Source organism: Protopterus annectens, chromosome 1.part0 (assembly GCF_019279795.1).
Source record: "Protopterus annectens isolate FY-2018-M chromosome 1.part0, PAN1.0, whole genome shotgun sequence".
NCBI classification, from domain to species: domain Eukaryota; kingdom Metazoa; phylum Chordata; order Ceratodontiformes; family Protopteridae; genus Protopterus; species Protopterus annectens.
The window spans coordinates 813,147,550-813,172,998 of NC_056725.1; the positions used below are offsets into that span (position 1 = coordinate 813,147,550).

At 41.8% G+C, this 25,449-nt stretch overlaps 1 protein-coding gene across 1 annotated transcript in view; it reads right to left on the reverse strand.

The window, feature by feature from the left end:
• CNKSR3 (CNKSR family member 3) overlaps window positions 1–25,449 on the reverse strand; it is a 723,720-nt gene that overhangs the window by 531,031 nt on the left and 167,240 nt on the right. The window lies entirely within an intron of this gene.

The following is a 25,449-nucleotide window of genomic DNA, read 5'->3' on the forward strand; positions in this document are numbered from 1 at the left end:
AACCAGAATCGGCACCGATAGCCATCGGTGCCGAAGGTTTAGTTAACCCAGAATCGGCTCCAGCCGAGCCGATCTCGACTCTGAATGAGTCGGAGCCGAGGCCGCAGGCTTGGACACAGAAGCCTGGGCCTTGGAAGACTTAGAAGTCTTGGATGGAGCCGACTTAGCCGGAGAGCCCTCCGGCTTAAGAAGGCCCCTCAAAATCAGCTTATTTCTTCTTTCCTGCAGGACTCTCTGGCTGAAAGAATGACATATAGCACAGGAGTCCTGCAGGTGAAGAGGCCCCAGACAGTACAGGCAAGAAGTGTGACCGTCTGTCAGAGACATTTTCTGACAGCACGAGTCACACTTCTTAAAGCCTGAGACCCTTTCTTTAGACATGGTGTAAAACACACAGACACACACACCAGTCAAAGAAATTAAATTAAATATACCAAAAGGTATAACTAGTAAACACACACACACACCCTAACAGGGGGGGGGGATGGGATGGGTGAAAGTCTGACTAAAAAAGTAAGAAGAGACAGAGAATTTTCTGTCAGAAAAGGTTTAAAACTGATATAAAACTAACAATTAAGGGTTTTTTTGTTAAAAGGGGCTAAAATAGCAAAGTAGCAAATCACTTACCAGGAGCTGGTAAAAGGAGGACCTCATCAGCGAAGCAGCAAACGAGATCTGGGTACTTACCGCATTGCATCATGGGATATGGGGCTGCCTCGAGCTGGTAAAAGTGACTCTCGAGCTTAGCAAGTGCCGAGTCGGAGCCGAGGATCGGCTCCGAACCCATCAAGCAAGAATGAAGGCGAGATTGACAACTTAACATCCTTAGTTTTATCCAAGTAGTAACATAGTTGCCTGTGAATGTCCAAGGAGTGCAGGAGTCTTTCTCTTTTGTTCTGTGGATTTGGAAAGAAGGTGGGTAAATGGATGGTTTGATTTAGAGCCACACTGGATACCACCTTAGGCATAAAGGAGGGGTTAGTTCATAGAGAAACTCTGTCTTGATGAAAAATGAGGAAAGGCTCTACTGCCATTAGTGCCTGAAGCTCTGAGACTCTTCTGGCTGAAGTTATTGCTAGCAGCAGGGCAGTCTTCCATGATATAAACTTTAAGTCAGCTGAGAAAGCTGGTTCAAAAGGAGGTAGCATAAGTTTTTCCAGAACAAAATTGAGGTCCCAGGTTGGTGTAGGTGCTCTCCTGGGGGGCCTAATGTTTTTGGCCCCTCTGAGAAACTGCCTTAGAAGCGGATGTGAAAATAAGGGAGGATCCGTGTTGTAGTGAGCTGAAGTAGCTGAGGCGTGGATTTTAATAGATGAAAAGGAAAGTCCTTTGTGTAACATCTCAGTTAAATACTGTAGAAACTGAAGCATGTCTGGCTGAAGGGTATTTTGGCCTTTAACTTGGTTCCAGGCGCAAAACCTTTCCCATTTGTCTGAGTAGGCCTTCCTGGTGCTGGGCCTCCTGGCTTCCAGAATAACATTCATAACAGCTTGAGAAAGAGGAGCTGGCTGGTTGCTTAGATGATTTGCCATGCAGCCAAACTTAAGGTTTGAGCTGGCTGTGTAGAATCTGACTGTCTTGCTGTGTGAGCAGATGAGTAATTTGTGGTAAAATCCATGGTGGGCCCTGGGTCATATTCCTTAATAGTGGGTACCAGTGCTGGCGTGGCCAGTCTGGGGCAATGAGCATCATTCTGGGTCTCTCCATCCTGACTTTCAGCAGCACCTTTGTGAGAAGGGGCAATGGAGGGAAGGCATATACTGTCAGGTTTTTCCAACTGAATGAGAGTGCATCCACTTTCCAAGCTTGATGGTGAAATGTCCTTGTACAAAATTTTGTTAGCTGATAGTTTTGGGGGCTGGCAAACAGGTCTATGTCTGGGTGCCCCCATTTTTGAGTTATCATTGCAAATACCTGTGGATCCAGTTTCCACTTGTGGGGATCCATGCTGTTTCTGCTTAGGGCGTCTGCCAATGTGTTCTTTTTTCCTGGCAGGAATTGAGCTTGTAGTTGAACTTGTTAAGCCAGTGCTGTGTTCCACAAGGTCATTGCTTGCCTGCATAGAGGGTAGGAGTGTGTACCCCCTTGTTTGTTTATGTACCACATTACAGTGGTGCTGTCCATCCTTATTGTAAGCTGTCCTGGATGTAAGAGGTCCTTGAAGGCTGTCAGGGCATTCTGTACAGCTAGCATTTCTTTTTGATCGATGTGCAGATTCCTTTGATCTGCAGTCCATATGCCTTGAACGCACTGTCCTGCCATGTGTGCCCCCCAGGCACAGTCCGATGCATCTGTTGTCATAGTTTGCCTGGCTGGGGGTAAGGTGAAAGGCTGACCCTTGTTGAGGTGACATGCCTGTGACCACCACAGAAACTCTTGTTGAAGGCAGGGAATGAGAGATATCATTGTGTCCAAGCTGCGGCTGTGTTGAGTCCATACGCTTTTTAGGTACCATTGTAATTTCCTCATATGCAGTTTTGCAAATGGTATTAGTAGTATGCAAGATGCCATGAAGCCCAAGGCCTGCAGAATTTTTCTTGCAGGGAGTTGGGTCTTTGTTGCCATTGTTTTGAAGTATGGAGTCAGTTGTAGTTGTTTGTCTGGCGTCAGATAAGCCATCTGGGCCGTTGTATTCAAGCTGGCACCCAGGAATGTCATATTTTGTGAGGGTACTAGTTTTGATTTCTTTTCGTTTACTGTGTACCCTAGGCAACTTAGAAGGTGTTTTACAAAAGCCAGATGTTGTAAGAGAATGTCCTTACTTTCTGCTTGGATGAGGCAGTCGTCCAGGTATGGGTATATTTGAATTCCTCTTTGTCTGCAGTATGCAATTACTGGTGCCAGGCATTTTGTGAAGACCCTGGGTGCAGTAGATAAGCCAAAGGGCAGTGCAAAGAATTGGTAATGGGTTGAACCTGCAATGAATCTTCTGCAATTTTGTCCGATAGGGACATGCAGGTATGCCTCCTTGAGGTCCAACGTTACTAGCCATGCTTTCTTGCCAAACATGGGAAGAAGCTGCTGTAGGGTTAGCATCTTGAATTTGGGTACTTGTAAGAAGGTGTTTAGTATTGAAAGGTCCAGAATGGGTCTCCAAGCATTGTCCTTTCTGGGGACTAGAAAGAGCCTTGAGTAAAATCCTTGGCTTTGCTCCCGTGTAGGTACCAGTTGGATGGCTCTCATGTCCATGAGAGCTGTAACTTGTTTTTGTGCCTCTGCCCATTGATTTTGTGGCAGGTTTGGCATTCCTTTTATCGTTGGCAAGGTGTGGAAATGGAATCTGTATCCTTGTGAGATAATGTCTAGGACCCATTTGTCCTTTGTGATGATGTGCCAGTTGTCTGAAAAAAGTGCTAATTTTCCTCCCAAGGGAGCTGCCAATAGAGTTTTGCTTGGCGATTTGAGGTTTAACTCATTGTGTTTGCCTTCTAGTAGTTTGGGACCGGTCTTCTCCTCCCTTCTGTGTTGCAGTGCCCCATTGTCAAGGTTTGTAATGGGTTTGTGCTTGCCCTCTGCCCCTTGAGCGTCTGTATTTACCCCTCTGTGGTCTTATCAGTAGCTGGAAAGGACCAATTTTTTGTTGGCCAATTTCTGCTGAAGCGTGGGGGCTGAACCTGTAAAAATCTTTGACCGTCTGCATAGATTTTGCCTTATCCTCCATTTTCTTTAAGACTTCTTCTGCTTTAACCCCAAATAGGACATCCTGCTGTAAGGGTGCATCTAGTAACTTTGCTTTAACATGATCGGGCAGGGTTTGTTCCTTTAACCAAGCATGCCTACGTATAACAGACCCAGTAACAGGTGCTCTACAGGAAGCTTCCAAGGATCAAATCCACATTGTAAAGTATGTTTGCCCACCTGTTCAGCTGCATGCAACAGATCCTGCATTTCCATCAATTCAGACTGTTGAGGGTGTGTGCTCATCTTTTGTTTTATTTGAGAAATTAGGAATTGCTGGTATTTAAGCATGTGAAATTGACAACTTAGTGCTCTCATAGCTAGAGTGGCTGAGGTGTAAACCTTCTTCCCCCACCTATCTAGTGCTCTGGAGTCCTTTTCAGAGGGTACAGGATTTTTAGCCATGGAAGCCTTAGCCCCTTTGGGATCCTGGGAGATGGTCTCTGGGTCAGCAACAGGGCTTTTATAAAGGAATTTGTGCGAGTCAGGCACTCTCTATAGTATCTATCTGGTTTGGCTGGAGCAGGAGGCAGAGAATCTGGATTTAGACTAGATTCTAAGTAAACATCATCCACAATGTCTAAAACTGGGGGAATAGCAAGTGGTCTGTGCTGGGGGAGTAAAAGAAACTCTCTGAGCCTTTTCTTTGAGTTGGAGTAGTCCTGACCTTCGCAGTGGAAATGTTCCCTCATGGTATGTATAGTTTCCCCAAAGGAATAGTCTTCAGGGGGAGAAGCTGAGGGAATGGAATCCTCAGCATCAGAATCTTCATAAGGGGGGAAGGAGTAATCTTGTTCTTCAGAGGAGCCTGAGGAAATAGACACCTGATCAGAGGAGGCATAATCCTCCTCTTGTCTATGCCTTTTGTCGGGTGGGGGTTGGGAACCCCTGATTAAAATAATCAAATCTTCAGCCATTTTAAGCATCTGTTTCTTAGGCATGGGGCCTTGAACTGGAGACTGAAGTGCAGTCTTTTTTGGTTTTAGAGGAGTCTTAAGCTTAGCATAAGATTTTATGGTGAGAGTAGTCTGTCTGAACACACCTTCAGAAACCGAAGGTGTTTCTGCAGCATCGGCTTCTCCTTCTGCAGTATCATAGGTAGGGCCTAAAGAAAATGGCTGCGTCGGCCTAGAACTCTCCGCCAGAGAATCCAAAGCGGTCTGGCGTTCCAATTCTGCGGTAGCCAGGGGCTGCGTAGGCGCCTCACTGAAAACCGGAGAAGCGGCGACCGGCCCAGCCGAGGCCTCGGAGTCTGGCTTGGATCTAGGCTGTCTGTCCTTATCTTTGCGTTTTTTGTGCACGCCAGTAGTCGGTTGCTCCGATGGCATAGTGTAATTAAATTTCCTACCAAAGTAGTGTCATGCGAAATCAAAGCGTCGCTTTATAGTTCACTTATTGAACCTAGCACAAAACCGACAACCAGTGACGTCGTGGTCTGGGCCTAGGCAAGGTATACAATAAGAATGAAAATCCTTATGAGGTATTTGCTTCCCACAAGAAATACAATTGTTAACTTTTTCTGACATCGGTCTGAGGCAAGAAAAGTTTCCCCAACGGGGTACTTAGCTTTATTGAAGACTTCGGATCTGAAATTCGACTTCGAAAATCTCAGGAGTCGGCCGACCGGCACTTGCGAACTGCTTCTGCTACCGCGCGGCAAGAAAGACTGAAGAAAATGGCGTTGGATGCCTCCTATATACCCCTGGCGCACTGACGTCAGGGAAGAAGCGACAGCAACCGACGCCAGACCAAGCCTTTGGAATTCAGGCCGACTGCGGGACCGCCCGACGACAGGATAACCCAAGTGTGATGACTGCAGCAGGGTAACACGATGAACATCAGGCAGTCCCCAAAACTGGTATAAATACAGAAGAAAATTTATAAATCAAACAATTTGTAAATATTAGTTTCCCTGGCAACTTTTGATATGAAGGAAGGACTGGTCCTCAAGGATACCCAGACTTTATGGAATGAACACACCACGCCTTCTTGCCGATATGACAGCAACCAAAAATATTCAATTTGGGAGAAGAAATCGGTTCAAAGAGAAACAGTACAAGTCCCAAGGGGCGAACAGAAGAACTGAAAGGAAGACATAGTAGAACAGTGCCATTAAGGAAAGCTTTGCACATTTTGAGAGAGGTTAACAAAATTAGCACTGTGATGAAAATTTGATATGGCTGCCACACAGACTTTCACAAAAGAGCAGCAGAGTCTTGTACTGAAAATCTGAGACAAATATTCCAAAACACCAGAAACTGGTTCTATAAATGTATCTAGTCCATAGCCATGGCCCAGGCAGAAAAATCAATCCACTTACTATGCAATGTCTTACTGGTGCCACATCTCAGTGCAAAAATCAGATTGGGGTATACAGAGTCCACAGCCATCATAAGAATTGAAAAAAATGAAGCAGTCAGTTACATACAGACCTGGAGGAGTTTTGCTGAGCAAGTGAAACAAGACTCTTGGTTGGCTTTAAAGGGAGAAACATGTCCAGTTGAGACCAAAGCCAGATTTATGAGGTAAAAAGAGAGCCATCAGAAAGCTTTGCACAATTTGGCTCTCTCAATGAACTCTGGTAAAAGGGGAAATAAGAAAAAGGCACAGGAAGTCCTGAACAACACCAGTGGAAGACTGCATCCCTGGTGTATCCATCCAGGGGGCTAATAAGGGAAGAAAGTTTTGCATTTGTAGCCAGATCGGGTTGCAAATAAGATGCAGCAAAGCTTCCCCCCAGTAACAGAACAGATCATGATGTCAGACTGAGGAACTAATCATGTGGCATCAAGAGGCAGAGAATGAACCTATCCACAAGAAAACTGGCCTGGTCCAGAAAATGCACAGCTACGAGAAGGTGGCTGGAGGAAAATATCCATTCCCAAACTCTCATGGCCTCTCAACAAAGGGGACAAGCAAGAACTCCATTTACTTGTTTATATATCAAACCATGGCCATGTTGTCAGAATGGATGGCAGTTGCATAAGTGGGAAAGAAGTCTTGAAACACCTCAAGCCAAGAACCATGACCAACACTGTGTACATTGATGTGCAGACTGTTCCAGATAATGGCTCCACAACCCCACAGCACGCATGCAAGTGGTTACCATTACTCTGGATGTCAAGGATTGAAAGGGTCTGCCAAGAGGCAAGTTAAGTCAAGATTCCACCAAAGATGTCAGTCCCTACATTTCTTGGACGTCTGTATTGGGAGTGCTATGTGGTCTACAAGATGATGCCACTGCACCTTGACAGTCTATTGATTTGCTCTCATTAAGTAGCCAGTGTGAGTCACCATAAATGGATAGATATCTTAAGTCCCTATGTCTGAAGGCAGAGTGCTGTAGGAATCATCTTGCTGTGAATTACTTCTAAAACTGTGATTCGAATCTCGCGTGCAAGAAGATAATACATGTCAAGTCTGAATATTTAGAATGCAGCAGGGACTTAAGACTATTTCCCGAGACTGAAGCAGCTGCAGGAGCAAATCTGTGAAGGTGATCAGTGTCTCCACTGAGGGGCTGCAAGGAACTGCAACAACTAAAATCCTTAACTGCCTTTATCAATGCCCCTTCCCCCACTCACACATAAGCATGCGCGCGAGCACACACACACAGTTTTAAAATAACAAGGAAAAAACAAACAAAAAAACAGTACTGCTAATATGCAGTGAATGTTGCTGCAGAAAGAAAAAAATGAATATCAGTGTGTTCACTCTAAGACTTACATATATCACAGGAATCTTAAAACTTAATATTTAGCCCCACAGATTAAAAATACTTTGTTTTACTCCAGATAAGTGACAACTCAAAGATGTTCTGTGCTTCAAGGGAAAGATTTACATACGACACAGTCTTTACGCTAATTCAACTGCGTTTCTGTAAGGATTTTTGTTCATACCACTTCCGATTTAGTAGTCAAATTCCTGCGGAGATGGGGTGCATGTAGCAGTCCCATCAGCTTTCAGTGCAGAGTCTGTAACTCTGCTATGTAGGTCTCGCTTGCTCCCCTACCCCACTCCAGTGCATCCAAACATCTACTAACCTACCTGCTTTCCTGGGTTTAATTTCTCCAAGTTTGTTGGGTTTCTAATATCATGATGGGAATGGACCCATTCCTAAGTAAAAGCATGGTTAAAGTTCATGAAATTAGTACTGCTTTAGCCTCTGATGTTAGCCCAAAGTACTCTTCACTGCACCCACAATGCACCCATAATGGACTCCTCTTCACTGCACCCACAATGCACCCATAATGGACTCCTCTTGCAATTCATATGGAGTTACATGCATGAGTAGCATATCCAAATACAGCTGTAAATTATTTGAGACCCATTGCGCCTACTACTATTGGAACTGTCTGGGTATCCTTCTTCCACACTGCCCTAGTTTGTGCCTGTAGATACTTGTACTTTATGGTTTTGCCTCTCTCTGTACATAAGACACTGCAATCACTGGGTGTAGCAATGCTACTTTTGCCTTCTTTTCATGGACTACTATATCTGGTTCTCTTGCTTCTATTTTTTTGAGCTGTTGGTAATGAGTGATCCCATATGATAGAAACTATTTTCTATAATGCTTTATGGCTCATGTTTCCAATGCTTCTTGGCTACTACAATATTATGTTTGCACAGTCGCCAATGCAACAGTCTTATCACATTTTTTTGCCTTTCAGTATACAAGCCTTCTGGCATTAGTGTATCACACCCAGCAACAAGATGTGCAACTCCTTTCTGTTCTGTTTACAAAACCTGCAGTAGTCTGTTTCACTGACATGTTCAACTGGCTTTGTAAACCAACATGTACATAGTCCACTATCTTTAGCCGCCAATATTAACCTTTCATCTTTTGGTTTAAATTTGCCTCTCCTTAACCATTTTTGTGTCGGGTTCTTATTAAGTGATTGAAGACACATTATTTTGAATGCTTCTTGATCAAATTTTAAAGCACAAAAAGACAAAATAGCGAAACGGCATATAAGCAAATTCTTTCCCTGAGAAAAAAATTGCTTGGCCGCTTCCGTTACTTTGCCATTTTTGTGAATGTAGTGCAATCTCGGAGTTGGTATATTTATGTAGGGGGTGTGTGGGCAAAGCCCCGCACTTTATGTAATATTTAAACATTTTTTTTTTTTTTTGTGGAACAGCGATTTTTTTTTCCCCTTGGAAAAAAAATCGCTGTTCTAAGCAAGATTGTAAGCTTTTGCTTACATGGGTTTGATAAATCGTTCGCTTTTTTTAAGCATTTGATGACTTAACATAGACACCCCCCCCCCATGTCAAATCCTGACTGACAAGAAGTTGTTCCAGCAGTGTTCTGTACTTGCAGCTGTATTTATGCACTTACCATATTTCTTGCCTTGTCATCTGATCCTTCACCTTATATTCTTTTTTTTTTTGTTTTTTTATCGCATTTAGTTGCTGCCCGATTTTTGTCTACTTCTGGTTTGATTTTTATTCCTGCTCGACACTGATACGCTTCTTCTAAACTAAACAGGGATGTCATCTTAGACTTATTCTCCTTATGTTTTAAAACTTTATGTTTGGATCTTGTGAAGTCAGCAAATATGTATGCAGCCCTACGAATGCAGATCTACACATGTAACCAATTTCGAAGAGGCTCATACCTCCTTCAGAATGGGAAATATGTAATCTTGGTATACACTGACTTTTATAAATCAATAAGCATGAAGCATTTTTCTTGTTTTCCTGTCCAACTGATCCAATACCTTTTGGAGCCAGTCAATCACTGAAAAACTGTAAACTAGAACAGGAAGAGCAAACTGGTTTAAAACTTGGACTTTGTTCCTAGATGTCAGACCTGTTTTTCAATATTAATTTTGGTCTTCAAAAATATTCCTTACTAAGTTTTATTCACATTTGTTTGAGTTTTATCATCAATCTTTTATCAATTCCCAAATATTTATACATTTCCTCCCGCTCAAGTTCCTTAATATCACATTTCTGTCCCAGACTGATTTCCTTGGTGCTGCAGCTTTCCTGCTTTAAAGGTTGCTTTTACACATTTATTAAGACCAAATGACAGTCTTATATCTGAGAAAGTTTTGACCACTTACATGTGTGCTTTCCACTCCTCTAATGATGAACTATTTAATTTTAAACAATCCACAAAAAGAAGATGAGAAGTCTTTACACTTTGTTGTTTGCTGCTGGGAGCCAGATTGTAGCCATGACCTAATCTGTTAAGTAGACAGCTTAATGGGTTAAGGGCAATACAAAAGAGCAGCAGTGACAGATCACCCTTTGTACTTTATTATGGCTTAGCTGCAATGTGGTTTGCCACTGCTTCGTGGTCACTGTAATGTAATTAACAGATCGATGTAGGGTGCATTTTATACATTTGTAAGCACTCTTACCCCTGAATGTGAGATGCTATCAAATGCTTTTTTGTAGTCTATCCATGCCATTCTTAGATTCTTCCCCTTTTTACAGTTCTCCCTTATGAATGTATTAGTTCTCCCTTATGAATGTATTAAACAAATTATTCTTTGTTCCATATGACTTTTTGTTACCCTTTTGCTGTATTGTCACAACTAAGTTTTCTCCTAAATGACTACAAACTCTGTCAGCATCATTTCCAGTGCATAGTTTATACACTGTTGGAAGGCAAGTCATTGGTCTACATAGTTTTTATCTTGCAGGTTCATTCTTAGGAAGTATTGTTTTTCCTGGTATTAACTAGGTTTGCATCTGTTCGGGGTGCGTATATAAACAGTTCTTTACATGAAGATATAGTCCGGAGTAAGATGTTACTTTTAGCCAGATATTCGAAAATCCCAGACCCAGATGAAGTACCCAATTAGAAGCTTTACTTAATTTTAAATTTCTCTGGTCGTTACTTCATCCCATTTCATATCCTGTACATTTATTCTCTCTTTCACATCTTCAATCCATTCAACATCTTTTTGTTCCACAGGATCTTCATAGATATTTCTCCAAAATGTGTTATTTCTTTTTTGGTGGTGGTTCTATTACTTCTGCCTTGTTTTCCAATTCTCTCTAAAACTTTTTTTGGTCATGAATAAACTGCTTATTTTGTACTTTTCCTTTATATTTATCTGCATATCTTCTAAGTTTTTCTGCCTGTGCTGATATCTTTGGATTATTTGCAATAGTGTACGCTAAATCCGTTATCTGTTCTGTTAAGTGCACATTGCTTTCATCATGTCTCTCCGAGTATTCTTGTTGATGTGTTCCCTCTTCTGTACTCGAACAGCGACACGGCTCATCTCAATTGCTTTACAGTTTTCTCTTTTCGATGCTTCCATAATGGCATTTGATTTCCTCCCTTCTTTCCCTTATTGCCTTGTGCTTTTGTGGCAAGACTTTTGGTTATTAATTTAGCTGCAAAGTAATATATCCTACTTACGAATTTCTATTAGCAGTCTTGATTACTGTGTTAATTTGTTTCATCAAACTTCTAACACTGAGTTTTATTGACTTTCTGTAATCTATTTCTTTCATTGATGTTAACATGTCTATCCAACTCTATTAAAATCAAGCAAATCTTCTCTTACATCATTTTCTCCTAAACTTAAGGGCACATTCTTTATTCAGTTTCCTGCGGGCATTCTACTGAAAGTTCTAGAATATTTTCCTGCGTCATCGGTTGCTCTTTCATATGGGAACTCACTGGCCTATCACTCCACAACACCGACTGCAACAGAGTTGTCACAGTCTCCTGTTCCTTTCCTTGCTGTGCAACTCCAATTGAACTTTTGTACTAGTTTCCTACTGAAGGTGCCAAAGTTTTTTCATATGGTAATGGATCAGATGCTTCCCACTACACTGGTTTCTCCTTAATTTGGAAATTCATTGTTGTAATGTTACAAGAGTTAAGACTTTCTACACTAAATCCTTCACTTCACAGGTAATCCATAACTTCAGTTTCTAATCCATAACTTCAGTTTCTATTTCTTCAACTTCTCCATCACTAATTCTCTTTTCTATCCCCCCCCCCCCCTTATTTTTTTTGTACTGTAAAATTTTCCATACCTGGAAGCCTGTATTTCTTTTCAAATATCTTTGGTGCTGCTTTTTTTTCTATCAATTAATTTGGCTTTCTCCTTTGCATAAATACTGCACCATATCAACTGTTAAAAAAATCTCGATTTTATTCTTTATATTTTCATACTTTCAAACAGCCCTCACAGTAAGACACTGTCCGGTTCGATTCTCAGCTAGAGCGTCTTCTGCGTGGAGACATGCGTGAATGGGCGTACCTTCGTTGAAGGTTGTGCGTCAGGGCTGGTAACTCGGCACGTAAAAATCAACTACCAATCATTAGCGGACTGGAGTTCCGCTGTGGCGACCCCTAACCGGGAAAAGCCGAAAGACACAAACAAACAAACTTTCAAACAGCCCAAAGTTTCTTGGTCTACATAATGTTTTTCATGAATATATTGCATTAATGAACACAGACTTGCATTTGATGCTTTTGACAGCTTTTATTGTGCAAGTATTTTTCATTCCTTTAATTTCTCTCAGTCTTTTTGTACATCTATCTGGAAATTCTGGACTTCTTGCATAACAGTAACAATAACTTTTTTTTTCTTATCTTCAACAGTCCACACTATCAACTTTTTGGCTTGTCTGTCAATTTTTATGGATTACTGCTACTTTCTGTAACAGGAGGACCATACCCCCCCCTCCTTGGGTATCCACACTGTAAGAATGTTTCTATGTCTTGAGGATTCTACATGGTCTTTTCTTCCAGTCCAACCAGCAGTGTGCCTACTAGGATAGGGCACTTTTTTATCCTGGGACTTGTGTGCCTTTTTTTTTTTTTTTTCTTTTTTCAACCTACTTCTGTTCTTGATATACGTCATACAAAATCCAGTCTACATATCAGCGTCATCTTGGTGAGATTTTGTAAAAACATGGCCCACCTCGTGAAGGTACTCACCAACACTTGAAGATGAATTCCAACAATTCTACTCTCCTTTGCTTGCTGATTTTATCATCTCTCCATCCGGACCCCTGCAATAAGTATGTTTAGATAAAAGACTAGTCCTACTGTTAATTTCCATTTTTAATAAATTTCATGCTCCGCGTTGTTCACAGGATTTTTTGTTTCCAAAATATTAAAATCTTGAACTTCACTGTTAAAGGATTTTTTGTTTCTCAAATATTTTCTTTGCTTTTAGCCTAAAGCAAGTGTACTCTCCTTCAAGACAGCCATGTTCCTCTTTGCAATTTTGATGCCTTTCCCCACTGTCCAACAACCAAGCTGGAAATCTTTGCTAAGAAAACATTGGTTCTTTGCGGTTATCACATCCACTGCTATTGTACTACTTTTGTGCATCATCTTCTTGATGTTTATGGTGTTCAGTACTTGTTCTACTCTCCCAAGAAACATTTCTTCTCAGCTTCAGACTACATGTATTACTTGAAATTTAATAACTGCATTCATATTACAGACACAATGTTAAGAAAGTACAAATTAATTATGGTGCTTTTAACATCAAAGCAGAGTGCTAAAGCATTACAATAAATTCAGATACATATCCATGTGTCAGTAACATGGCTCGAGCTAGAGTTCAGGTTTATAATGTACCTGGGAGAGAAGCTTTATTTTACATACAAAAATTTCAATACAGAACTCAATTTTAAAATTTTTGTCACATTTGGTTTCAAAAAGTGATTACTGAACAGTCAAAAGAAGAGATTAGAAGAGCAAACACATGGGCATATTCTAGCCTCAAGATTTTGAGTGCTTGTATTTTCTCCTCAGAGAGAATTGTGCCTGAGGTTTTGTGACAAGCCTACCTACCCAGTTAATAAACAAAATACAAAAGATAAGGGCAATCGTCTACAGGAACAAAATATAACAGAGGCAGGGAGAGAGAGAGAGTGACACACTGCTTGGGAAAAAAAAATGTGTGCTTGTTGATGGGGGGAACTGTTCCCAAGTGGGATGGGCATGGAGAAATGACAAGTGTGTACAGCCTCAAAAGGACTTTTCATTGGCAAGGGCAAAAATGCAATAGCATACTTATGTGCTACACTTCAAATTACACATAAAAGATTCAACACCACATTCATTAAAATTATAATCACCAGCATTATTTGGGAGTGCCTAATGTGATTGCAATATAATGCGATTCAGTGACATGATAAAAGCTGGATGGAACATTTCATTACCGGCTCATTAGCATGTCCCTGCAATGGGCACTGCACAATTACAAAACAATGCTATTGTTGCCCCAAAAACACATGCAACAAAGTTGCACAGGGACCTACAAACACGCATATGCACATGCTCATGCACACACACACAAAGACATGTGCATGCAACTGACCTAGCTGCAAATGTGCCCCTAAAGGCACCCTAGGGCTGGGAGGGTGGCTTAATGGCTAAGGTGTTTGCCTTACAAACACAAGGTGCAGGGTTTGAGTCTCACAAGGGATAATTGGCTAGGCTTAAAATGGCTCGTAAGGGCAGTTAGCTTAGTACTAAACTATGAACCTATGAACCTAAATATACATAAGCAAAAAAGAACACACACAACTTAGCTCCCTGACAGTCAAGTACTGCAAACAACCCAACTCCTGCTCTAAAAATAAATGGGTGTTTGCTCCCCAAACAGCAAAGTACATCTATTTTTTTAACCTTTCTACTGTACTATTCCAATTCTGGCAAAAAAAATTTTGAGGGAACCACACAGGACTAATTAGCCACTGGGCTGTCACATTTGCGTGCAGCCTTTACGAATGAGACCAGTGCTGCTCTACAGACAAGAATCTTCTTACTGCTGTATTGGCCTCCACATCGCTCTGACAAAATGCACTATGCAATTCTGTTACAAAAAGGATTGTGCAGTGGTTTAAGAGTTTCTGAATCCCGACCTTTGTTTTCAATTATCATTAGCTGGACTTTTGCTAAATTAGTGAATTATTAGAAAAAAAATTACATTATTTCCCACCAAGGTACTGAGTAAAATAAAAAAAAAACAAAAACAACAAATCAGGTTATGCCCACGGACAATAGAAATTGTTCGTCAATGCTTAAGTACTGACAACACGTACAGCCTTTCTTTATGCAGTGTGTATGGGGGGGGGGGGGGGTTGAGCTCTTGCATATATGTATGCAGTTGTCGCCTCACAGTTAGACGTTGCCCGTTCGATTCTCAGTTAGAGCGTCTTCTGTGTGGCGACATGCGTGAACGGGCGTTCCTTCGTTGAAGGTTGTGCGTTAGGCCCGGCAAGCCAGCACGTAAAACTCTACTGCCAATCATTAGCAGACCGGAGTTCCGCTGTGGCGACCCCTAACCGGGAAAAGCCGAAAGACACAAAATATACTTCCCAGCCTCTTAGCAGAGCTCTGGACAAAGCCAAAAATAGGAACAGATTTCACATACAACTCTTACAAATGTATAAAGTTGCCAGAATACCAGGTTTTGCTTTAGCATGTATTTTTCTGAATTACATGATGTCTGAAACTCAAATATCTACCATTATCTAATGACTTTCATCAATTCCTCACAAAAGTTTTGATTTTCCAGCAAATTACTGAAGATTAAAATTTGAAGGAAAAATCTGAACAGTTGAGACACAATGTACGTATGCATCTCTCTTAAAATCCAAATATCATATTAATTGCAACTAAGACACATAATTTTAACAGAAATATTTACCTAAACAAAGAAATTCCTTAAGCCAAACACCATCAAGAGTTTCTACTGTTAGTCATATTACCAGATCAGACGTGTAAGGTTTCCTGTACTGTGTTGTATAAGAAATCAGGAATGCAGTTCTGCTCAGAGTATGTGACAGACAAAAGAAATAAACACGTATATGAATAAATACTAAACTTACAGAAGAATGGCACAGATCTGATGCTGTAAAATGACAGGAAATTTTAAAGTCCCACACTACAGAACAAGGCTACAAAAAACAAATGCTCTATCCTGCCTGCTCTGTCATAAGTTAAGTGAAAGTGGGCATGCTGTCATCAGTTAACAGTCTGCAAAGCAACCCTAAAATATGATCCGGACTGCATTTATTCTAACCTTTTTCTGCAAACTGGAAATTCCACAATTTACTTAAAACTGATGCCAAAACACTTGCTTTATACACAAACTAAAATACATTGTTTATATGGGTCTCATCGTTGTTCATAAGACAATATTTTCCATCTTTTATGATTACTAATCACATATAAAGTAACTGTTTCTCTGATAATTATTAGTAAAATATGAATGAGCACACAGTTCCTGTCCAAAGCACCTCATAGATGTAGATGCACACAAGGGAAGTTGCTTTTCAGAAATGTTGCACAATGAGAAGTGCTCATCACTTCCCTAGATCTCTACTCTACATGCAAAGTTATCTTGCCATTCAGCACGGATTTCAAACACATAGATCCTTTGATGTTTAACAGCATGCACAAACACGGGACTCTGCTCCCATCCACCCAACAGACAGCAGCACTGATGCCATTTCCTGTTTCTCACCCTTTACAGACATACTTTATCTAAATATTACTTAAAAAATGTTGTTGTGTCAGTTATCCCAGTTCTCTTAGATAAAATATCCAAAAACAGCAGTATCCTCATTTTACTTCGCATCCAGTATGATTCACCTGGTAATGATTTACTGCTAACCCAACAGGAAAAAAAGAACTGTAAATAAACCGATTAAGTAAAAGCAATGTCTTTTGGCTTTTCCCAGTTAGGCATTGCCACAGCGGACCACCGATCCGCAGATTGATTGGCAGTGGTGTTTTTTATGGTGTTGAGTTGCCAGCCCGGTGCCCAACCTTCACAGAAGACACACACACATGCACCTACTGCATGTCTTTAAAACTCACTCGACCGCAGGGAGAACATGCAGACTCCGCATTAAGTATTAAATCAAATACTCAAAACTATAGATACTGTCAGCATGCCCCTCAAGTTAACAACACAGGAGTGATGCACACCATAATATCAGGCATCGTATAGAAGCAGCAATAGAATTTAAACTGCCACCAATTTGCAATTTCTTATTTGAAATGTTCCTGCATCCACAAGGAAAGTTTAATCCAAGAAAAAAAATACTTGGGGCTGCGATGTGTGTGTATTCTGTAAGTGGAAAAAAAAAAGGTTTCAAGTTAAGTATAGGCAATAACACACGGATTCACAGAGATGTTCTGTGCTCTGGAACACAACTTTTGTCACTGCAGCAATACACTGCAAAGTAAATGTACATATGAATATCTATGTGGCAATAAACTGCAAATCTGAGCAAGCTACTTGTGCTCTGAAAAGAAAATTAGAGAAAGGCTAAAACTCCACAAATCAACCACACTAGAACAGACAAAAGACTAGATGACAGCAGGGAGCACAAGACACTGCTTGCTGCAGCAATTAAAAAATAGTAGGTGGGGGATAGATACCTCGTTTTATACACATTGCTTCTTTCTCTATGATGTGAAGGGTAATAGGGAAAGAGGGAGGAGGAAAAAGTGGGGAAGGACAGGCAGATGGGTATGCACACAAGACAGCAGACTGGGGGGGCATGGGCTAGACAGAGACAAACAGAGAGACAGAACAAACTGTGGTAGGGAAGAGTGGACAATTTGCAAAGGGTGGGTTGTGGCACAAAAGGACAGGAGTACAGCTGGCTAAGAATATGTTGGGAGTTGGGGAGAATGCTAGTTGCTGTCCAGCCCAGAGAGACATCACTGCAACTCAACAGATGGCAGAAAGGGTCAAGGAGGCTGATGTCTGGCAAGCCTGTGTTACTGCATGGTCGTGAATACCCAAAGGTCCATTGTGCTGCAGCAATCTTTGGCACCTCCTGCCACACTGATACAGTTTGGATGGAGCAGGAACATGAGCCAAGTTATATGCCTAGCAAAGCCAGAAGCAACACTCCCATCACTGTCGAGGCACTCCCAGCCCTCTCAACTACGACAGCCAGTGCCACAGGTAGGGTGTAGGATTCTGTTGGGATCATCATAACCTACATCAGGAAGACAGAATGGGAAGGGTGACATAAGATGTTGTTCTATAGCATAAGTCAGTAGGTAATAAACAAAGTAACCCCCCACTGTGAGTAAAGTTCTCAGCTGCCTCCTGTGGCAGCTAACATGGCTGGCCTCTCATTGTGCCTCTGCTAACAGACAAATTGACAAAATGGTCTTCACACACACGTGTATTTGCAAGACGGAGACAGCAGTGCAAAACTACACTCAAATAAGCTGATTTAAGTTTCTTTACCAGGGTAAGACACTGATCACAAAAGACCATTTGTAGACACAGCCCGAGTGAAGAAATTCACAAAAAAAATAGAACTGATTCGCACATGCAGACTAAATCACAGAATATAAAGTTAAGCACACAGTTAAAACAAGCAGCAAATATTAACAGATGAGAGACAGAAATGTTGATTCATTTTAATGTAAATACAGGAGGCAAGCAGCAGGTTAGTAAAGTAAAGGTGATGTCCGAGGAAGAGGAGGAGGAGTTAGGCGGTGTCCACTAGAAAACCACTTGCATTCAGATTTTAGACAGATCCCTTTTCAGTTTTGCTCTGAAAGTGGGAATGAAGAGATTTCTTTTAGGTGAAGGAGCAAGACTGCAAGAGTTGGGTGCGAGAACAGAAGACTGGTCAATACAGTACAGTTTGAGGGGGTATGGAGTAAGGGAGTTAATTGGGAAAAGCTGTGGAGGTTGTAGGGTGTGGTTTTATTATGGAGTTTGGCAGCAAAAGGCAGAAAGGCACCTGGCTGAAGTAGTTTGAAAAAGAAAAAGAAATCCTAGGAGTAGCACAATTCTGAAGGAGACTGACAGTCAGTCATTGGACAGGGTGGTACAATTGTTGGGGGGGGGGGTGGAAATGCATCCGCAGATTTCATTTTCAAAGGATTGTTGAGTGGATGATTTTTTTTAAGAGGTTGTGGCTATAATCAGTGGCGCATACTGAATTTGAGCTAGGACTCCTCCTCTACCTACTGCAGCTCTTGCTGGTCTGCAGAAAAAGTGATATATTTTGCAGGACTACAATAAAAACAATCTTTGTCATGGTATTTTTAACGTGGTTACAAAAGTTAAGTGACTTGTTTAACCATAAACCTAATTATTTAAAAAGGATGTGATGAGGTAACATTGAAATTTGAGATTCATGCAAGTTTTTTTTTCCCCCATGTATGGACATGCATGTACAAGCCTGGAAATTTGTTCATAGCCCCATGTGTACGAAGACAACAAAAGCCTGGAAATGTGTCAAAAGCCTGACAAGTGAACAGCTACTTATTCCACCACAGTATGCAGGAGGTAGCCCACCCAGCAGTATGAACACTGGTTCTAGACAATGGTCACTGCTAAAGTAACACCCAGACTCCATGTTCATACTGCTTTATGGTCAGATCTAACAACAGTCTATGAAAAAATGAGAAAAAAAAAAATCCAAATAGATTTTGAAAAACAGTATCAATGCTAAATACTTGCTATGCCATTTGGAACACTCCTGCCTAACATTGGTTTCCCACTGTTGGAAATTTTCAGGGTAGTGGCAGCAAAAGACATCATACAGGTGCTGGCATTACTTAACTGTCCTCAGGATGTCAGTAGCTCAGTCAAAATCTTTGCCAGGTCGAACCAGCCATTCACCTTCCAAAATATACTCACAAAGGATTTCAGTTGGCTAACCTTGCTCTCCTTAGCATATCAGACAGGTGCTTTCCATGAGAAATTAACCCAGACCACCATCACCATGAATATCATGAAAAACAACATGAAGGCTTTTGAGTCATGCTGGAAATGTTATTTCTGAATTGTACGCAGCACAGCTGAGCTCAATTCTTGAAGCAACACACACACACACACACACACACACACACACACACACACACACACACACACACACACAGCATTCGCAAGCCACTGAGTATGGCATATCAATGGCGTGTGATTGAACCTAGCTGTATGTCACATGACCTGTGTTCTTCAGCAGAAGCAGCAATTCACAGACATATGGGGAAACCTATCATCATCTGAATACATACAACACAAACTGCTGTATATTGCCTGCTTACGTAAATGTGCCACTCGCCATATCATATCATGCACAGGAAAAAAAAAAGGGCAGAGGCATGACCACAAAACAGCAGTTTGAAGTAATTTTCTGGCTACAAAAAGTGAAATTTAAAGAGCAAGCAGCTCCATTTTGGTCCACACAGTGTTCAGCAGTGCTACGGTAAGATGCATTTTTCAGGTGTATATGTGTACATCTGAGATCTTTATTTGGAACAGTTTATGGATGAAACTGTACTAAGGTTATCTGCAGTTTGCACCTGCATACAATCTACATGTGAAATATGTAGTTGTACATTTACACTGTAGCTGTGGGAATGCAGCCCATTATCAGGGTCTGTCTATCCCTGCATCATCATGTTATGTCCTTAATAAATGTAATGTGTGTATATGCTGTGAGCCTTTCCCCATGTATAACCCTAATATCATAGCCCAGTAGCTCATCATCATCACCTGTGACTCCTTAGGTGGCCCACCCATGCTGTCTGTGATGTCTCTCTTACCCTAATATATCTCCGAGGGCTTCTGTAAAAAAGCCACCTCAGCTATATATGAGCCTGTGTGCCCCTACCATTAGTGTAGGACATCAGTGGATTGCCCCACTGTCCACAGCATATCACTGATGCCTGCTGTGTTCTTATTGCTATCCAAACCTACAGCAATATATACCAATAGCAACCCACTGTTTGTAACTGTTTCCACTGGGGTCATCACATCCTCAAGAGGGTACAGATGGCAGAGGTTGGATAATTTTAGCAGAGTTGAAAACACTACTCTGCTATAGGCACACTCAGGACTCATGGATGTTGTCTATTGGGCAGTGGATGTGATAACCTGTTGCTTTGAGATCATGCATGGGAGACACTGGTACAGGCGTCAATGCTGTTGGTTGGCAAAATTGCACAACACAGCAATTTTGAAAGTATGTCATTGACAGACAGGCCTACAAGGTGGAGTTCAGCATAGCGATACAGGCACCAGCCACTGAAGGGGGACCATCTCCTATTGTAACCCACCCCACCTAGTTTTCCTGCATGGAGGATATGAAGACAGTGACGTGACACCTGAACTAGTGTAGACAGGCTCCAGGAGTGGCACACCCTCATGTGTCTGAGGCAGACCATGCACCAGGACAGTAACTATATTGTATGCATACACAACAGCAGCACATGTACAAGGGTAGGCATGCTAGATATACCAATACATTTGTTTCCCACAGGTACATCAAGTGTGCAGGTACAATGAGGTACAGAATAGGCAGATATCGTTTAGATACTTAACCTTTACTGCCATCACTATTTGCGTGCCAACAAAGGGTCTCTCACACACAGCATGGGTATTCAGACTCGTGCTGTTCTGTCTTGTATTTTAGATTCACAGTTCAATTGGCACCCATACAGGCTAAGTCAGAACAAAATCCTGATTTCACCATCTATGCAAGGTCTAATAATGCCAAGACATAGGTCGAGTCACAGTCAGATCACACACACAAGTATGGCCTGTCTGTATCCTGGGTAATCCTCCAACCACTGTTCAGGGTGAAGACATGGCCTTCACCCATACATGAGCTACTGGCTGTATTGTTTAACACTTAACTCCCTTGGGGGGGTGGGAGGCTCCCCAGTGACAGAATGCAAAAGAAAATGTGCATGGCCTGTCATCTGAGCACAGATTGCTGTTACCACTGCTGACATGAAAAAGGTGTGGTGCATGACTTCCATGAGGTTTTATCACCCAGCACTGCCAATGCCTTTGTGAGACCATAGTATCAAGGGATGATGCCAAGCTAGGTCTCATGAGAACTATGGTGGCAGACATTGCTAACATATCCACTTCCATGCAGAAGACAGCAACTGAAACCATCACTGCCTTGTCCAGCACCATTGTTCGTGGTCTCAGGTGAGCAAGTTCACAGCACTGTAACACTGGGAGCCCACTACAAAGTACAGTCTGCTTCTGCAGATCTAGGCATATGTCACTCCACCGCCCTGCTTTGTAGGAAGAGACCGCATCCAGACTCCAGTGTAGAACACCTCATCAGCAGACTCCATACAGGTCTTGTTTGTGTAGTAACACAACATTCCTGTTAAGGAAGGTCTCTAGTTTTGGCAATGGCCTCACATCACTGTCATATAGTGGCACCCCCCCCCTTCAATCATGATCCATATCAACGCAGGAAGTTATGAATGACAAAGAGTACCCCCCTAGCCACAAAATACCAAACTTCCACCTTCTCTGACATGGCCACCCACCAAGGCTATGATATCAGACATATGTCATTGTATCCTTTGGTATTTGTGCAAATGACACTGTGACCCACTCAACCCTTTCTTTTGCATGGTGAACATGGAGACATCTAACACATCATGTGACTTGCCCATGTCCTGTCCAGCATAACCTTTAACTAGCACTAAATGCATCACATCCAGTGTGACACTACACTGTTGCTGCAAGAAAATCAAAGCTGTATAGAGATGATCAGTTGTCACCACTTCTCTGTGCAACCAAGTACTGTTGGTTGTTGCTGTCTGGAGCAGGGTGCAAGAGCTGCTTCTATCTGTCGCTTGACCTCAGAGCAGTCACTAGATTAGGCTAATGTACTGATATGACAGCAGCTGGCCTGCATTTGTACATACACTGTTCATGTTTAGCTTACAGCACAGTGTCTGCATCTATGACATGAATGGCATTGTGGAATTTCACTATGCAGGAAGGGATAATACAGCAGACTGGCAGGTGGATGAGGTCACAGAAGTCCTGTATGGTGGTGGCACTCTCCCCTGGATTTAGGGGGAGCAAAATATACTCATCTACATGTGGAAGGACCATAAACAACCCTGCTGGACAGTACAGGGCAGTGATGGTGGCATTTCTGTTCCCTGCATGGAAGCAGATACAGCAGCAATGTTTGCCTCCATTGCCCTTGTAACAAAGGGAGATACTGCCAAGCACAGATATCTGTAATTTTGTAAATAATTATATGTCATTTGTGAATATCAACATGATTTATATAGGATGCTAATGTTACAAATGTATTAGAACTGTACGTCATGTGTATATCAAACTGCTGGTACAGAACTGTATACTGAAAAGGTTTTTGCAAAGTGCTATTTTTTATATAACCACAGTGTGCCCTACTAGAATAGAACAGAAATGTACGTGCACTACCGCAACTGTTTAAATGTATATATTTTATTTTACCAGGGGAAACTGGAATATAGGAGATTAACATCAGAAAAAATAGCTGAAACTAAATTACTTTATAGGCTAGACCGGAGACATAATGTTAATACTAGCTAGCTTTCTGTACTGTCTTCAGAGTGAACTAATTACTACATCTGAAAGTATACAGGAATGCAATTGTTTTAAGATTTCCAGCATCTGCCAAAAATCTGAGGTCTATGTATTTTCACAGGTAGATGCTATATAATGCCAAGCTTCCAGCAGTGGGGGTTTCACCTGGGATAGAATCAGATGACATGAAAGGATGTCATTCTGCAAACTATTCTAGCAGTAATATTTGAAATACTAATTTGAAGAGTCTCTTAGAGACAGTATATTCTGTATTCTGTCTTAGATCTGACAAGAACCATTCACCACACATCTGCCTTGCTCTGATGAGGTTTCTAGAACAGTACAATTCTCTTGGATATAGTCAGGCATAAAGCAAAGCTTAGTTTAGACATTTTTATTTATTTATTTGAGAACTGTCCTGCAATGTTGTTTTAAATATTTCCTGCGATTTTGAACTCTGTCATTGTGAATATATACAGAATATTTTTTTGTTCTTTTATTATTTATTAATAAATACATCTAAGCCTTTCATTTTGGCTGATCAGTTTAGAGATATTTAAGTTTTGAGAGTACTTGAATATTTATTCAGTGACATTAAGATTGAACATCCTTTATTAAGGGCCATAAAGTAGCTGATAAGGAGTTGGCTGGTGGTAGTTTTAACTACCTTATAGCCAAAGGAGGCATAGTTAGTAAACCTTTGCCAGCTTTTCCTAGGGGTGTGTGTGTGTGTGTGTGTGTGTGTGTGCGCGTGTAAATAAAACCTCAGTGTGTGTGAGTCAGCTACTTGGGCAGGGACATGAAGCACTGGTGGGACAGAGAGGGTGCTGGAGGTCTTGGATTGGACACTCAGCTGAGATCTCAACTCTATAGCTGTGCCAGTGGGGAGTCTTACTGGCGATCTGGAGAAAGAGGGAGAAACCAGCCCCGGACTGACTATAGCCACTGTGTGCTCTTAAGAGAAATTGCACTTGTTGCAGAGACCTGCATCTGGAAATATTGTGTGTATACTTATACTCCCAGTGTACATCCCCCATCAGGGCCAGTTGTGAGGATTGAGGCTCATTGATTACTAGTCCAGTGGTGGGGTGTCACAGCCCTCACAAGACCTAGTCTGGTATTGCCCTTTGATTCCTTGGCCTCACCAATGCAACTGCAGTGTTGGGTGACATCATTATGGAAGTCATGAACCACGCCAGTGACCTTCATGTTACCAATTGGCAACACTGAAAATTCTGCAACCCAGTACCTGTGATATGCTCTTTGTGACACAAAAAGTACAGTTGTGCACCTACCATAAATGTAGATGTTCGAGAGTATTCATTGTTGCAGTCATTACTCTTGGGTTATCCTGCTGGCAGGCTACCCTCAGTCGGCCAAAATTCCAAAGTCTAGGTCCGGCGTCGGTTGTGGTCGCCTCTTCCCGGACGTCAGTGCACCAGGGGTATAAAAGATGCAGCCGACGCCATTTTCTTCAGTTTTTCTTGCCCCAGATGTCAGGTGCCCCCAAATTTGGTAGGCTGAAAATTAAGCCAATAAGTATGCATGCACAAAAATAAACATTTCCTTCATCTACAAGCAAACATACCACATATGTTGTATTAGGATAGAGAAGTACAGATAAGTCCCAGCAAAGAAAAAGGGGGATGGTGGGTGGGTAACCTGGACTGCAACAGTGAATACACTCTAACATCTACATTTATGGTAGGTACACAACTGTACTATGTTCGTGTTTCACTGTTGTAGTCATTACTCTTGGGTTGTATCCCAAAGCTGAGGATGGGTGACTGGGCTAAATAGGATTAGGAGAGGCTATGAGGCCCTGCAGAACAGCAGTGGCAAAGCCTGCTCTGGACTTAGAGTAAAGAGGTAAGTGGTAGTGCTTTGTGAAGGTGTGCACTGAACTCCAAATTGCAGCCTCTAAGATATCTTTGGTTGGTACTCCTCTGAGGAAGGCTGCTGAAGTAGCTGCTGCTCTGATGGAATGAGGCCTAATGCTCTTAGGCACTGATTTGCCATGTTGAGAATAGCAGAAACGGATGCAATGGCCTATCCATTTAGAAACAGTCTGTTTTGAGATAGCCTTTCCTTGTGATCCTGCAGCATATGACACAAAGTTGCTCCGGCTTTCTGAAAGCTTTAGTTCTGTCCAAGTAGAAGTGTAACTGCCTGTGTATGTCCAAAGAATGCAGCATTTTCTCACCCTTGTTCTGTGAATTCGGATAAAAGGTAGGCAAGTGAATGGTTTGGTTGAGGGCCACACTGGACACCACCTTAGGCATAAATGTAGGGTTTGTCCTCAGAGAAACCCTGTCTGGATGAAAAATTATGAAAGGTTCCACAGCCATGAGTGCTTGTAACTCTGAGACTCGCCTTGCAGAGGTTATTGCTAGGAGCAGAGCTGTTTTCCAGGATAAGAATTTTATGTCTGCTGTTGATGCTG